This window comes from Aulonocara sp. 'chitande type north' Nkhata Bay, linkage group LG15, assembly GCF_057382095.1.
Source record: "Aulonocara sp. 'chitande type north' Nkhata Bay isolate Kocher_YH1m ecotype deep benthic linkage group LG15, A_spYH_male_GT1.1, whole genome shotgun sequence".
In the NCBI taxonomy this organism is placed as follows: domain Eukaryota; kingdom Metazoa; phylum Chordata; class Actinopteri; order Cichliformes; family Cichlidae; genus Aulonocara; species Aulonocara sp. 'chitande type north' Nkhata Bay.
This window is the reverse complement of record NC_141358.1, coordinates 12798444-12814603: the sequence shown is the minus strand read 5'-3', so window position 1 is coordinate 12814603 and position 16160 is coordinate 12798444. Positions and strand designations below refer to the sequence as shown.

The window sequence follows — 16160 nt, the reverse complement described above, 5'->3', positions numbered from 1 at the left end:
ATACGCTAAAAAGGTATGGGAAGGGGTAAAGGGGAAGTACAAAGGGTTGGGGATGGTGACGTATGAAGAAATCACTTTTTTTAGGGCTAAGGGCAAAACAAATGAGAGACATAAAATACGTTGTATGTTGTTGTCAATTATTAAGCTTAAATTATGGAAGGCAAGACAGGGCTGCATAACGGGGGGATTTAAATGGGGGGAAATTGGGACGATTAAGGCTATAGAGAAGGAATTTGAAGGGATATATTGGTACGAACTACAAAAATGGGGAATCGATACGATTAAGGATAGATGGAAAGATTATTTTTTGAAAGTACCCAAAAGGAGGTGGTAGATAAAGGGTAAGGGGTAAAGTGGGAAGGGGGAGATAAGGAGTAATATGATAAGTTATTTGAAAATGTTACTTTGTATGGGGAAAGATGAAAATAGGATTTTTTTTTTTTTTTTTTTTTTTTTGTTATGAACGAATGTTGGGAGAAAAGTGAAAGTAACCTTATCATTTTAAAGGAAAAGGTAAAATGCTGGAATTGTTGTGGAAAGAAAATAAAAAGAAGGAAAAAAAAATCTGTTCTTATCAGTTTAATATCTGATACGTCCCCTACCCGGGGACCATATATTAAATTGATTTTTGGAGCAGGGAGATGGAATAGGGGCTTGCTCCGTCCACTCCACGCATCGACCTGGTATTGCAGTATTTCTAGGAACGGTGCACCCCCTGAAGCTGTGAAAAACAAATGGCATTTGACTCAACAGTTTGTGCAAAGAAATTTCTTATACGCTAGATATATGTGTGCGTCTGCATATCTGGACATTGTCTTCGTGTAATCTTCCAAGGTTAGTCAGACTGAAATGTTGCCACTTAATATTTGTGAATGACTTACATTTAACTATTACCAGAATTACTACATCCTGCCACTTGGACTGACACGTGGCTGGACACACACTTTCTATGGGAAATCAAAAAAATATGTCGTTTTGAACTGCAGTTACACTATTCTGGCTCCAATCCTGCAGTTACCTCTGTTGTCCACTAGAGACCAATAGAAGTCTTTAAAAACCGGAGGCTGCCATCTACAAGGACTCATGTTGATTATAGGTTTAACTCTTCTCTTTCTCTACATACTGCAGCTTTCTGTCCTCTGTGGCTGTAAATTACATCGTTTGAAAAAAAATATAAACCACACAATTTTTTCTTGGCTTTTTAGCTAAAATCACCTGTATTGTCTGTTGTTTCCATTTGTGGATGGTTAATAGTGCAGAAGATTGTTTTTCTGTTTTCAGGATTACATGAAAACATTTTGGAACAGATCATTTTTGTATATAATAAATCTTAGGATAGTATTGGTTTTGATGATTTATAAAACAGCTGTGTGCCGTAGCCCTGGTAGTGTGGATCCTTAGTGTGTAAAGAGTAGATACCTCATGTAATATGTGTGAATGAAAATCCATGGACTTTATAAGAGTCCTCCATTTATGGCTATGATCCTAACAAACAAGATTAATACGTTTCTTTCTCCTAGCAATCTTCCTGTTTCCTAAAGGAACACGCATGCACAATATATATGCATCAGGATGGCCGAGTGGTTAAGGCGTTGGACTTAAGCTCCAATGAGCGCATGCTCTCGTGGGTTCAAACCCCACTCCTGGTATAATTTGGAGCCTCATGACTGGTAAACTGAAATGTATCTATGGGAGCACCAATGATCAATAGGAGTTTTTAGGAATTTGCTGTGAGCAATATCCCCCCACCCAGTCACCCCCAAAAAAGCTGGGATGAAAGACAAATGAGAGGTCTGTGCCAAGGTCGCCCCCTCTCAGTCTTACTGTACATGTTATATGTAGAACCGTTGGCTTGTGCAATTAGGGAAAGCCCAGACATAACAGGAATACAGTTACCGGGAGGAGAAAAATGTAACAGTATGTAATTATCATATTATGAAAACAATTATAACGCCAAGAAAGTTATAAAAATGAATTGAAGACGCTCCGTCTCAACGACCGCTGATTGGACTGCAGGCGACCACGTGATTTTGAATCTCATTAACCGGCATGCGCTGACCGGCGTTTCAGAAACTAAAGTGTCGTCATATATGTGGCGCCGTTTAAAAACTGAAACATGCCGACCATAGTTATATTGTGATGTTTCGGAGGTAAAACGTCAGTAAAACATCGACCTGTCCTCTACCATTTGTTAGAAGGCGACTGTGTTCTTCATTGTAACCATGAGTTAGAGTTGCAGTAAGCAGAATGAGTCGTTTCTGTCGTGCGATATGTGGGTATCGCTTCTCGGCCTTTTGGCTAAGATCAAGTGTAGTATCTGTTCTTATCATTTCGCACTTGATTTTTGGTCTTAGTCTAGGACTGCGACCCTCTCCTTTGGGTGTCTGGGCGGTGAAACCTTGGTTATTTATTGCAGCGCAAAGGTACGTGGTTTTTTATAGAAATTATTTGTTTGTATTGAAAACGTTTCCTTTTTAATCTTCTGTATAAAAAACTGGTGAGGAATGCTAACTACAACCAGGGGATAGTGAGTTCGGAAGTTTGGGAATACGCACAGGATAAGAGTTATAAGAATGTTTTGAAAGATTTTAATTGGATGCACCTACATAGGAAATTACCTGTAAGGACTACGATGTATGCACATAATTTGGGGAAGTTAAAAGAATGTCCGAGGGATAATTGCACAGAGGAAGAAACGATTGAACACGTCCTATGGGGGTGCAAATATGCAAAAAAGGTATGGGTTGGAATGAAGAGGAGGTATAAGGGACTAGAGGCTTTGACATATGAGGAAATAACTTATCTTAGGCCTAAGGATAAAAAGAAGGAGGAAAATAAAATACGTTGTATGTTGTTATCAATTACAAAACTTAAGATATGGAGGGCAAGACAGGGGTATATAAGGGGGGGGGGTATGAATGGAAAGAGATGGGAACAATAAAGGATATAGAGAGGGAATTTGAGGGGATATATCGGCATGAATTACAAAGATGGGGAATAGACACGATTAAGGACAGGTGGAAGGATTATTATGAATGATGTAAAAGATGTTTTTGTGAAATATGAAAAGTATTCAATGGAATGTTGAGCAAATGGAAATGTAAGATGGTTGTTACAGGAAAAATGATTCTATGTTTCTTTACCTTCTTTTAAATGTACAAAGATGCCTTTTGTCTGCCCTCTGCCTATGGTTAGATTAGTTTAGAATTATCTTTTTAGACTTTCCCAGCAAACACATCTTGTTTCTGGGACATATTGTTTTAGATTGTTTTATCTTCCCTAGCCCTCTGCTGACGAGACTAGCACCATATATGGAGTTGTTTTATTTTATCTGTTTATTATTTGTTATCCTGTTCTCACTGTCTCTGTGCTCTGTGCCTATAAAAATTACCAAGCCACTGTGCATGGTGTGAGTTGTTCTTAGCAGCTCACCCGTGTACACGTTTGATAAAGAAAGTAACTTTGACTCATTGTGTCTTTATTTCTCCTGGGTTTTTTACAGAGTTTTCCCCCAACATTTCTTGGTCCTTCGGAGCCGGAGCGCCTCCATCGTGTCCCATCTCCGTGACCAGTCCACGTTGCTCGCCTGTCGACAGCTCACATACTAGGTGTGTGATAAAAGACCAAGAGCGTTAAATTCGGGTCTTGGCCAACGTCTTAGAAAGCGACCCACGGTGGTGGGGCCCGATCGAGGTGGACCAGACCCGGCGACACCGACCAGGTAGATACAGACACACTGACACAATCTTGCGTAAAAGCGTATTTTAAATTCAGGGAATTTAAAATAGCGAAAGTAGCTCGTCGCGACTGGAAGCTCCCCACCTCTGTGGGTTTAAAGTAGCTCGTCGGCTGGTAGCTTGGAGCTCGTCGACTGGAAGCTCCCCACTTCTGTGGGTTAGGTTTGGAGCTCTGGGTAGCTCCCCCAGCTGGGTCTAGACAGGGTCTAGGGAATAAGTAGCTCGTCTACAGAAAGACTGGCAGCTCCCCTTATGATAAGGGTTCCGATCGCGCGAATAGGTGTGAATGTGAATGTGTGTGTGTGTGTGTGTGTGTGTGTGTGTGTATGTATTGTTTTAATTAACGGAGCAAGCTGAATTTTCACGGTCCAATAAGAGACTGAGCTGCTCCTACTGTGTTTTTCTTTTACTGCTATTCACTGACGTGCTGGTGAGTTGAGAGAACGGTCGAGTTCCGTCTCGTAAAGTTCACACCGCTTTTGGAAATAGTCCGAAAGTAGAAGGGCGTGTGAGCAACCACTCTCGTCTCTAATACCAGCGAAGGTGATAGCAGCTGTATTGTGTATATATTACTTAAACAAAAATAAGTAAATACATAAATAAGATGGGTAATCAAGCAAGTGAAATTAAAACTCACTCCTGCTGACGAGCAGTGGTGAGAAAAGAAAAGTCCAGACGCCGGACAAAAACAGTGTCTGTAAACTGAGAGATTTAAGAAAACAAAATATAAACAGTCAGAAGAATAGAACTCAACTGCCAGTTTAGTAAAACCAGAAGACGAGACACTGTGCAGTTCCCACAATCTTTTTAGTAAACCATCACTCACTCCTGCAGCCACATCTGCAGCAACACCCATATCAGGAAGAACATAATAATCCTTTATTAAGTGAAAACTAGAGATCACAGTAGTTTGAAGTAGTTTAAAAGGGTTGAAAACAGACCCCACTGAGTAGATATAAATATAAAAAGTACGAAATAAAGATGAACAAAGGGAAAATTACAGTAGAAATTATCTTTAGAGTATTTGAAATTAATAATAGCAAGGATAACAACCTGTAAAGTGATATTATCAATGAAACACAGTTGGCATGATGACCATGCTCACAATGTATAAAATGAATATAAAGCAAATAATTCACACGAAAATATTTTAATAACATAAATAAAGTATATTAAGGCTGTGTCACTGTTCAGCCAAGGACAGTGTGTGAAAAGGTAACTGTCTCCACCCTGGGAAAAGGATGATTCTGCAGGTCATCTGAAGCCCTTGATGGATACAAAATAAAATATAAATAATATATTATAATAGAACTGCCTGGTCCGCCATGCAACAGAGAGAACAAATGTGACCGCAGATTGGATGAATTCAAAATTATCTGTTTGCTGAATAAGATGATCCTAACTATCAAATTGGCTCAGTAGTAGTATAGTGGTACACACTGATAAAATATAATATGCTATTACTGTTATATAAGACAAAGAGGATAATATTAACAATGACATAATATTAATATGAAGAGGCACCTTAATCGGTTATGATGTAAGGTGGATAATTGTTAAGCAGTAGTCTGCATCAAGCTTAAGGTTTGCTGAAACTCAGTGTAATGACATGTGAGATGAAGACAATACAGAGAATAACTAAACTAATGAAGTGCATAGAGGCACTTGACCAGCTTGAAACCTATCATCCTAGAATGACACATTGCTGGGATATAGAGCACACCTATAATAACAACCAATAAGCAAAACCCTGTAGACAACAGCTAAAACTACAGGATTGAGAAGCTGAATTAAATATGTAGACACTGCTAAGCTGATGAGCATGTTACACATTTTCTTTTCTTTTTCTTTTTTGTTTCTTTTAGAGCAGAAGCTGCTGTAACACACCCAAAGAAAGACTCTAGGTCTGACCAACCGTCTCAGTCGTGGGAAAAAGATGACAGTCAATAAAATTCTAAAAGATAATTTATTGACGAAAAATATATCAAGAGATAAAAGATAAAACAGTCCAGTGTCCCACTTATGAATTGTATAAAAACACACAGTCCCAAGGCCAGAGCCAGCTATGCCACACGGCCAAGTTTAACAGGGTTAGAAGTTGTCCTTGGAGACCCACCACCCTGCAAGCATATAGTCAGTGGTCACTCAAGCCTCTGGAACTCTGCTGCCTTTAGGCTGTGGCATATAATAGGCCCTGGACTGCACAGAGAGACAAAACAACACAGCAGTGTTTGTAGTGTGGGCTATATGTAGATCAGTGCAATCAAGTACACCTGCCTCTAATTAGTCCAACCCCATTCCAGCCATTGGCTCACCAAAAATGTGACAACCACAAAACCACTCCCAACCCAGTGCAACTTCACACAATAATATGGAGCTGAATTAACACAGGCACATTAGTCTACCATGTTACAAGCTGCATGATATTAAAAGCCAACATATGCAGACTTCTGCCTTGTTCGGGTGGCAGCATTTTTCTTTCTCTTTTGTGTCCTGACACGTTTATGTTTTTTGTTTTTGTTTGATTATTTTGTTGGTTTTGGAAACGAATTTAAACGAACTTGTGACAATACTTGAGAATCACAGTGACACATAGTGATTAGGCATATGATTGAAAAATGCCTAGGTTTAGAGCTGTGAGCTATGAGCTGTGAGCAATGCAAAGTTAAATATATATATTTGTATAAATGGGAAACAACCGTAACTTGAAAGTTTGAAATGTGTGAGATCCATGCATTGTTTGAAGAACTAGAAATTATCTAAAACTGCCATAAGTGAAGATGTAGAGTTGCATCTATTCTCCCAAACAAAAAAAAAAAAAAAAAAAAAAAAAAAAAAGGAGAAGCATTCTGTAACTTAAAAATAAGGCTGACTGTTGACAACAGACTAAAACACTAATTCGCAGGTGGCTATCAGGAACAGAGAGGCGAGCAAAGTCACAAACACCAAGGCCGCAGACAGCCACGCAGACACAGCAGATAACATAGAGACAACGCCTGCTAGAACCGTGGAGAGGAAGGTCACTTCACACGAGATTGTTGCGCATGTGAAATACACAAAGATAAACAAATAACCATTTATATAGACAGCCAGTATGTTTTCTCTGCTGTGCATCATTTTGCAAAAAATCTGGAAAACCAGAGGAATGATTACACCAACTGGCAAACCAGCATGCCAACCTCTTACAACGCCTACTGACTCTTTCATTACTACAGGCAACAATTTTGCTGACAGAGCAGCAAAATAGGCGGCACAAAAGACAAACATCACATTGATGGCAGTGAACACACATCAGATTCCACTGGATGTGTTGAAAAATGAACAAAAGCAGCAAGCACAGCAGAGCAGGCAAAATGGCTAAAACACGGTGCAGTTCTGACAAACGACTTAATGATGTGTTATGGCAAGCTAGTGTTGCCAAAATTCCTCCACAAAATGGCGGCATTAGTGACTCATGGCTGTACGCATTTGTCAACGGGGGGACTGACCAGTATTGTCAACTCTCATTTCTACACTGTAAATTCTACACTGTAAATTTTGAAACCTCAGCAAAACAATTTGTCAGAACGTGCATGACGTGTCAAAAATGTAATGCTCAGGGAAACCTGAGACCACACAATCCATATGGACTTTATTGAGCTAAATGAATGCCAAGGGTAAAAATACACCCTAGTGGTTATAGATGTATTCTCAAAGTGGCCAGAAATCTACCCAGTGAAAAAGGCAGATACAATTTCAGTAGCAAAATGTATGTCTAAGTTGTAGGAAAATAAAGAGATGATTGTAAATGACGAAGAATGTAATGATGTCTATCAAGTGTCTTGCAGATCACAGCCCGGTGACTGGGTTCTGATCAAAGTGCTCCAAAGGAAAAACTGGAGCTTGCAAAATAGCGGAACGACCATCTTGCATCCATCAGAGCCAGTAAGTGAAGCCATCTAAACACAGCTGACAGCAGGCTTGCCCACTTGTTGTGATCTCGCCCGGTGGAGGGGTCAGCTTTCCTGGCCGGGGGGTCTACTCGCGACAGGAGGGTGTGTCCCGTCGTCATGAGGTGGTGGCTCTTAATAACTGCAGTGGCCCTGACCATGGCCGGGCTCCTCATCTTTGCTTCCGTGAGGGACAATAAGTCACGCTATATGAAGAAAAGGCAGACACTGTATGACAAAGGAAAGTACACCAAGTTTCCCCATGGCTATGCCACTAATTTCTGGTGGCAGTTTATGAACACTACAGCTTACTGGAATAATAAAACTGACTGCTATGCAAATACATATACACTTTCTGCCCACCGAGGAACGAGAGGAAGTGTATGGACTGTTCACTCAACGAAACCTGTGCCAGTAACGCGACACTGATGAGCCTCAACTGTCGCTCCAACTACAGCTACCGAATGATACTACAAACAAAGACTCATTACCAGACAGGATGTGCACGGACGGCACCAAGCAGTAAAGGAACCAGAGTTTCGCATCTGAGGAGGAGTGAAATTCTTACAGAGCTTGATCCCCGGCATTGGAGTTGCCGAGGTGCGGGATCACGTGGAAATCAACCGATATGCTCTGCTACGACACATCAACTTAACTAAGGCCCTGGGAACCGCCTTAGCAGGAGAACAGAAGGCCATCAGAACGATGGTGTTGAAGAACACACTGACACTAGACCTGCTAACAGCATCACAAGGAGGAGTTTGCAAGCTGATCGGGGAAACATGTTGCACTTTTATCCCTGATGGATACGAAACTGGAGGAGACATTTATGAAGCTTTGCAGAATTTGACCACTCTGCAAAAATATGTCACTGACCACACACCTGGAGCAGCTACAGCACAAGGCTGGCTGGACTGGCTGTTCAGCGGTTCATGGCTGGCTGCTGTAGCAAAGCCATTTTTCCTTCTAGGTCTCGTCATGATAGCACTGCTCATATTAGTGTTGTGTGTGTTGCCATGCCTAAGAGTAATGATTTCAAAGATGATAACAACTACAATGACTGCTTATGTTGCCGTGCCTGAAGAAGACCAGCATCCCGTTGCAATTCTGTTAGAGGAGAACTTGTAATAACTGCTAATGAATGACGTGGTGATTAAAAATGACTTGTCAAGTGATCACGCACTGATTAAAACATTAGTAGGTTATGCAGGTTTTCATCCTTTTATTTTTTGAAGTTTTCATTTTAAATATGAAGTTTTCATCATTTTACATATAAAGTTTTCAATTTAAGGTTTGCATCATTTTAAATATAAGGTTTTCATCCTTGTATTTTTTGAAGTTTTCATTTTACATATTAGGTTTTCATCATTTTTAAATACAAAGTTTCCATTTTAGTTTTCATCCTTTTATTTTTTGTAGTTTTAGTTTTATTATTTTTTCTTGTTTATTCCACTTGTTATTTCATTTACTATGATTTTCATTTACTATGTTTTTCTTTTTATTATTTTCTTTTGTTTTATTCTTTAGACCAAATGACTTCCATTTCTGCTATGCTGACATTTTGAAAATTAAAAAATTGCTTAAGATACTTAATAAATAACCTTCACAGACAATTGTTGTATACATTTAAAATAAGTTAAAACAGGAGGGAATGTTACAGGAAAAATGATTCTATGTTTCTTTACCTTCTTTTAAATGTACAAAGATGCCTTTTGTCTGCCCTCTGCCTATGGTTAGATTAGTTTAGAATTATCTTTTTAGACTTTCCCAGCAAACACATCTTGTTTCTGGGACATATTGTTTTAGATTGTTTTATCTTCCCTAGCCCTCTGCTGACGAGACTAGCACCATATATGGAGTTGTTTTATTTTATCTGTTTATTATTTGTTATCCTGTTCTCACTGTCTCTGTGCTCTGTGCCTATAAAAATTACCAAGCCACTGTGCATGGTGTGAGTTGTTCTTAGCAGCTCACCCGTGTACACGTTTGATAAAGAAAGTAACTTTGTCTCATTGTGTCTTTATTTCTCCTGGGTTTTTTACAGAGTTTTCCCCCAACAATGGTGTTGTAAGTAAAAAGAAAAAAGAAAAAAAAAATCTGTTCTTATCAGTTTAATATCTGATACGTCCCCTACCCGGGGACCATATATTAAATTGATTTTTGGAGCAGGGAGATGGAATAGGGGCTTGCTCCGTCCACTCCACGCATCGACCTGGTATTGCAGTATTTCTAGGAACGGTGCACCCCTTGAAGCTGTGAAAAACAAATGGCATTTGACTCAACAGTTTGTGCAAAGAAATTTCTTATACGCTAGACATATGCGTGCGTCTGCATATCTGGACATTGTCTTCGTGTAATCTTCCAAGGTTAGTCAGACTGAAATCTTGCGACTTAATATTTGTGAATGACTTACATTTAACTATTACCAGAATTACTAAATCCTGCCACTTGGACTGACACGTGGCTGGACACACACTTTCTATGGGAAATCAAAAAAATATGTCGTTTTCAACTGCAGTTACACTATTCTGGCTCCAATCCTGCAGTTACCTCTGTTGTTCACTAGAGACCAATAGAAGTCTTTAAAAACCGGAGGCTGCCATCTACAAGGACTCATGTTGATTATAGGTTTAACTCTTCTCTTTCTCTACATACTGCAGCTTTCTGTCCTCTGTGGCTGTAAATTACATCGTTTGAAAAAAAAAACCCACACAATTTTTTCTTGGCTTTTTAGCTAAAATCACCTGTATTGTCTCTTGTTTCCATTTGTGGATGGTTAATAGTGCAGAAGATTGTTTTTCTGTTTTCAGGATTACATGAAAACATTTTGGAACAGATCATTTTTGTATATAATAAATCTTAGGATAGTATTGGTTTTGATGATTTATAAAACAGCTGTGTGCCGTAGCCCTGGTAGTGTGGATCCTTAGTGTGTAAAGAGTAGATACCTCATGTAATATGTGTGAAGGAAAAAAAAAAAAAAATCTGTTCTTATCAGTTTAATATCTGATACGTCCCCTACCCGGGGACCATATATTAAATTGATTTTTGGAGCAGGGAGATGGAATAGGGGCTTGCTCCGTCCACTCCACGCATCGACCTGGTATTGCAGTATTTCTAGGAACGGTGCACCCCCTGAAGCTGTGAAAAACAAATGTCATTTGACTCAACAGTTTGTGCAAAGAATTTTCTTATACGCTAGATATATGTGTGCGTCTGAATATCTGGACATTGTCTTCGTGTAATCTTCCAAGGTTAGTCAGACTGAAATCTTGCGACTTAATATTTGTGAATGACTTACATTTAACTATTACCAGAATTACTAAATCCTGCCACTTGGACTGACACGTGGCTGGACACACACTTTCTATGGGAAATCAAAAAAATATGTCGTTTTCAACTGCAGTTACACTATTCTGGCTCCAATCCTGCAGTTACCTCTGTTGTCCACTAGAGACCAATAGAAGTCTTTAAAAACCGGAGGCTGCCATCTACAAGGACTCATGTTGATTATAGGTTTAACTCTTCTCTTTCTCTACATACTGCAGCTTTCTGTCCTCTGTGGCTGTAAATTACATCGTTTGAAAAAAAAAAACCCACACAATTTTTTCTTGGCTTTTTAGCTAAAATCACCTGTATTGTCTGTTGTTTCCATTTGTGGATGGTTAATAGTGCAGAAGATTGTTTTTCTGTTTTCAGGATTACATGAAAACATTTTGGAACAGATCATTTTTGTATATAATAAATCTTAGGATAGTATTGGTTTTGATGATTTATAAAACAGCTGTGTGCCGTAGCCCTGGTAGTGTGGATCCTTAGTGTGTAAAGAGTAGATACCTCATGTAATATGTGTGAATGAAAATCCATGGACTTTATAAGAGTCCTCCATTTATGGCTATGATCCTAACAAACAAGATTAAGACGTTTCTTTCTCCTAGCAATCTTCCTGTTTCCTAAAGGAACACGCATGCACACTATATATGCATCAGGATGGCCGAGTGGTTAGGGCGTTGGACTTGAGCTCCAATGAGCGCATGCTCTCGTGGGTTCAAACCCCACTCCTGGTATAATTTGGAGCCTCATGACTGGTAAACTGAAATGTATCTATGGGAGCAACAATGATCAATAGGAGTTTTTAGGAATTTTCTGTGAGCAATATCCCCCCACCCAGTCACCCCCAAAAAAGCTGGGATGAAAGACAAATGAGAGGTCTGTGCCAAGGTCGCCCCCTCTCAGTCTTACTGTACATGTTATATGTAGAACCGTTGGCTTGTGCAATTAGGGAAAGCCCAGACATAACAGGAATACAGTTACCGGGAGGAGAAACATTAAAAATTTAACAGTATGTAATTATCATATTATGAAAACAATTATAACGCCAAGAAAGTTATAAAAATGAATTGAAGACGCTCCGTCTCAACGACCGCTGATTGGACTGCAGGCGACCACGTGATTTTGAATCTCATTAACCGGCATGCGCTGACCGGCGTTTCAGAAACTAAAGTGTCGTCATATATGTGGCGCCGTTTAAAAACTGAAACATGCCGACCATAGTTATATTGTGATGTTTCGGAGGTAAAACGTCAGTAAAACATCGACCTGTCCTCTACCATTTGTTAGAAGGCGACTGTGTTCTTCATTGTAACCATGAGTTAGAGTTGCAGTAAGCAGAATGAGTCGTTTCTGTCGTGCGATATGTGGGTATCGCTTCTCGGCCTTTTGGCTAAGATCAAGTGTAGTATCTGTTCTTATCAGTTTAATATCTGATACGTCCCCTACCCGGGGACCATATATTAAATTGATTTTTGGAGCAGGGAGATGGAATAGGGGCTTGCTCCGTCCACTCCACGCATCGACCTGGTATTGCAGTATTTCTAGGAACGGTGCACCCCCTGAAGCTGTGAAAAACAAATGTCATTTGACTCAACAGTTTGTGCAAAGAATCTTCTTATACGCTAGATATATGTGTGCGTCTGCATATCTGGACATTGTCTTCGTGTAATCTTCCAAGGTTAGTCAGACTGAAATCTTGCGACTTAATATTTGTGAATGACTTACATTTAACTATTACCAGAATTACTAAATCCTGCCACTTGGACTGACACGTGGCTGGACACACACTTTCTATGGGAAATCAAAAAAATATGTCGTTTTCAACTGCAGTTACACTATTCTGGCTCCAATCCTGCAGTTACCTCTGTTGTCCACTAGAGACCAATAGAAGTCTTTAAAAACCGGAGGCTGCCATCTACAAGGACTCATGTTGATTATAGGTTTAACTCTTCTCTTTCTCTACATACTGCAGCTTTCTGTCCTCTGTGGCTGTAAATTACATCGTTTGAGAAAAAAAAACCCACACAATTTTTTCTTGGCTTTTTAGCTAAAATCACCTGTATTGTCTGTTGTTTCCATTTGTGGATGGTTAATAGTGCAGAAGATTGTTTTTCTGTTTTCAGGATTACATGAAAACATTTTGGAACAGATCATTTTTGTATATAATAAATCTTAGGATAGTATTGGTTTTGATGATTTATAAAACAGCTGTGTGCCGTAGCCCTGGTAGTGTGGATCCTTAGTGTGTAAAGAGTAGATATCTCATGTAATATGTGTGAATGAAAATCCATGGACTTTATAAGAGTCCTCCATTTATGGCTATGATCCTAACAAACAAGATTAATACGTTTCTTTCTCCTAGCAATCTTCCTGTTTCCTAAAGGAACACGCATGCACAATATATATGCATCAGGATGGCCGAGTGGTTAAGGCGTTGGACTTAAGCTCCAATGAGCACATGCTCTCGTGGGTTCAAACCCCACTCCTGGTATAATTTGGAGCCTCATGACTGGTAAACTGAAATGTATCTATGGGAGCAACAATGATCAATAGGAGTTTTTAGGAATTTGCTGTGAGCAATATCCCCCCATCCAGTCACCCCCAAAAAAGCTGGGATGAAAGACAAATGAGAGGTCTGTGCCAAGGTCGCCCCCTCTCAGTCTTACTGTACATGTTATATGTAGAACCGTTGGCTTGTGCAATTAGGGAAAGCCCAGACATAACAGGAATACAGTTACCGGGAGGAGAAACATTAAAAATGTAACAGTATGTAATTATCATATTATGAAAACAATTATAACGCCAAGAAAGTTATAAAAATGAATTGAAGACGCTCCGTCTCAACGACCGCTGATTGGACTGCAGGCGACCACGTGATTTTGAATCTCATTAACCGGCATGCGCTGACCGGCGTTTCAGAAACTAAAGTGTCGTCATATATGTGGCGCCGTTTAAAAACTGAAACATGCCGACCATAGTTATATTGTGATGTTTCGGAGGTAAAACGTCAGTAAAACATCGACCTGTCCTCTACCATTTGTTAGAAGGCGACTGTGTTCTTCATTGTAACCATGAGTTAGAGTTGCAGTAAGCAGAATGAGTCGTTTCTGTCGTGCGATATGTGGGTATCGCTTCTCGGCCTTTTGGCTAAGATCAAGTGTAGTATCTGTTCTTATCAGTTACAAGGCGAGAAGCAATGTAGGATGGCGGCGACGTCGGCCAATTTTTCGGAGAGGAATACATGGTCGTATGGAACGAGGAATACCTTGAGATTCGAACTAATGGATAAAGAAAAGGATTTCCATGACAGAATTAATTTCGGACGAAGGATTCTTTATGATGCATTGAAGGTACAACCAGAGGAAATCTACTGCCTCCAGCAAAGTACGGCAAGTAAGCACTATGACGTGACTTTTTGCACGGGAGAGTACGCGGAGGAGGTGAGAAAGAGATGTGGTACAGAAGAAAATGAAGAACTAAAAAAATATATGGTAACCCCGTTATACAGGAACGATTATAGGATTTTAACGGTGCACATGTATAATCCCTGGGTTACAGAAGAGACCATTAAGTACTTCCTGGGGCGGTACGTTACAGTGCTCCCAGGGGTACGAAAAATAAAGGACGGGCTAGGCCTATGGACTGGAAAAAGACAGTTTCGGGTAAAACTTAAAATGGATATGACAACGGAAGATGGATACTGCCACCCGCCTGCAGTGTTTTCCATCGGAGCAGACAGAGGTTTTTTGGTGTATGCAGGACAGCCACAAGCATGCAGAAAATGCGGCAGTACGGGACATAATGCAGACAATTGTGAGCAGGTGAGGTGTAGGAGCTGCGGGAAAAATGGTCATATCACAAGAGACTGCAAAGAGCCTAGAAGGTGTCACTTATGTGGCTCAGATACACATATGGCAAGAGATTGCACTAGGCCCAGATCATATTCGGAAGCAGCTAAAGCAGGGACCGAGGTAGAGCGGTATGAAGAAACGGATATAGGAACAAATATTGGGGAAAGCGCACAAGAGGCGCCACCAGCAGAAAGGAATCAGACTAATGAGGAAGAAGGGGGGGGGGGAGAGGATGGGGCCGAACAAGGAAAAGAAGAAGGCGATAAGATGGGGGAGAAAAATGGGGAGAAGCAGTGCGAAGAAGGACAAATATGGGAAGTGGCAGCTAAGCCACGAAGAAAGTCGGCCAAAAGGCGTAGGAGAGTGAGCTCGGGAGTCCCTCCAGGAGAGACTAATTTGAAAGAAGATAAAGGAGAGCGGATGGAAGAGGGAGGGGAGATGGGAGCGTATGTGTTGAGAGGGACGCAGACTGAATGTATGCACACACCAATGAGTGATTTAACGAGTGATGGAGACGTTGAAGAAGAAGAAGTAGAAAGTGAAGAAAAATCGGAAGATTCATTTATAAAAAATTTGCTGGCGCAAGTCAACATGGACTAATAAGGGAGGGGAAAATGGACGACAGAGGTTTTTCTTTTTTTTTCTTTTTCGGCTCTAATTTTGTAAAGTTTTCCTTTTTTTCCAGGGGATATGAAGATCAAAAAAGACCACTAGGAGATGGTATCTGTTTTTTTCTTTTGTTTCTTTGTTATAAAATTATTAAGGGCCCTCTGCTTAGGTGTATAGATACCCCTTTTTTTACTACAAAATGGTGAGGTTCCGAATAATTACGTTAAATGTAAGGGGGTTAAAAAATGCCAGAAAAAGACAAATGGTATATGAATTTCTGTTGTTTTATAATTTTGATGTATGTTTATTACAGGAGGTACATTTGAAGGACGAGAAGGATGTTGTTATTTTTTCGGAGCAGTGGAGGGGGGGTGAATCGGCATGGAGTATAGGAGGAGTATATGGGACAGGGGTGGGAGTGTTGTGTGGAAATAAAAGTATAAAAATAAAAGAAAGTTATACGGTGATACAGGGAAGAGTGATGGTGGTAGATGTAGAAAAAAACGGAGTCCAAAGCCGGATAATAAATGTGTACGCACATGTGGATCCAAAACAAAGAAGAGAACTCCTTTTGTCGATGGACACTTGTTTTATTACAAGGAAAAATATTATAGTGGGAGGGGATTTTAATGTATCTTTAGAAAAAGAAAAATTTTCTCTCCCATTAAAGACATTTATAAGACAATATGGGTTAACGGATG

General features: G+C 40.0%; 5 non-coding genes and 4 pseudogenes across 5 annotated transcripts; all 9 read left to right on the top strand.

The window, feature by feature from the left end:
• Positions 1-493: 493 nt before the first annotated feature.
• Positions 494-717, top strand: LOC147312662 (U2 spliceosomal RNA; annotated as a pseudogene).
• An 849-nt stretch (positions 718-1566) lies between these two features.
• Positions 1567-1649, top strand: trnal-uaa (transfer RNA leucine (anticodon UAA)). Its single transcript has one exon. It is a non-coding gene; the product is annotated as a tRNA-Leu (tRNA).
• A 629-nt stretch (positions 1650-2278) lies between these two features.
• Positions 2279-2373, top strand: LOC147312660 (U2 spliceosomal RNA; annotated as a pseudogene).
• Positions 2374-9688: 7315 nt separating this feature from the next.
• On the top strand, positions 9689-9915 carry LOC147312659 (U2 spliceosomal RNA; annotated as a pseudogene).
• A 695-nt stretch (positions 9916-10610) lies between these two features.
• On the top strand, positions 10611-10803 carry LOC147312658 (U2 spliceosomal RNA). The gene has a single exon (XR_015125260.1). It is a non-coding gene; the product is annotated as a U2 spliceosomal RNA (small nuclear RNA).
• An 847-nt stretch (positions 10804-11650) lies between these two features.
• On the top strand, positions 11651-11733 carry trnas-uga (transfer RNA serine (anticodon UGA)). Its single transcript has one exon. It is a non-coding gene; the product is annotated as a tRNA-Ser (tRNA).
• Positions 11734-12369: 636 nt separating this feature from the next.
• LOC147312656 (U2 spliceosomal RNA) lies at positions 12370-12560 on the top strand. Its single transcript, XR_015125243.1, has one exon. It is a non-coding gene; the product is annotated as a U2 spliceosomal RNA (small nuclear RNA).
• An 847-nt stretch (positions 12561-13407) lies between these two features.
• On the top strand, positions 13408-13490 carry trnal-uaa (transfer RNA leucine (anticodon UAA)). Its single transcript has one exon. It is a non-coding gene; the product is annotated as a tRNA-Leu (tRNA).
• Positions 13491-14126: 636 nt separating this feature from the next.
• Positions 14127-14242, top strand: LOC147312654 (U2 spliceosomal RNA; annotated as a pseudogene).
• Positions 14243-16160: the final 1918 nt, after the last annotated feature.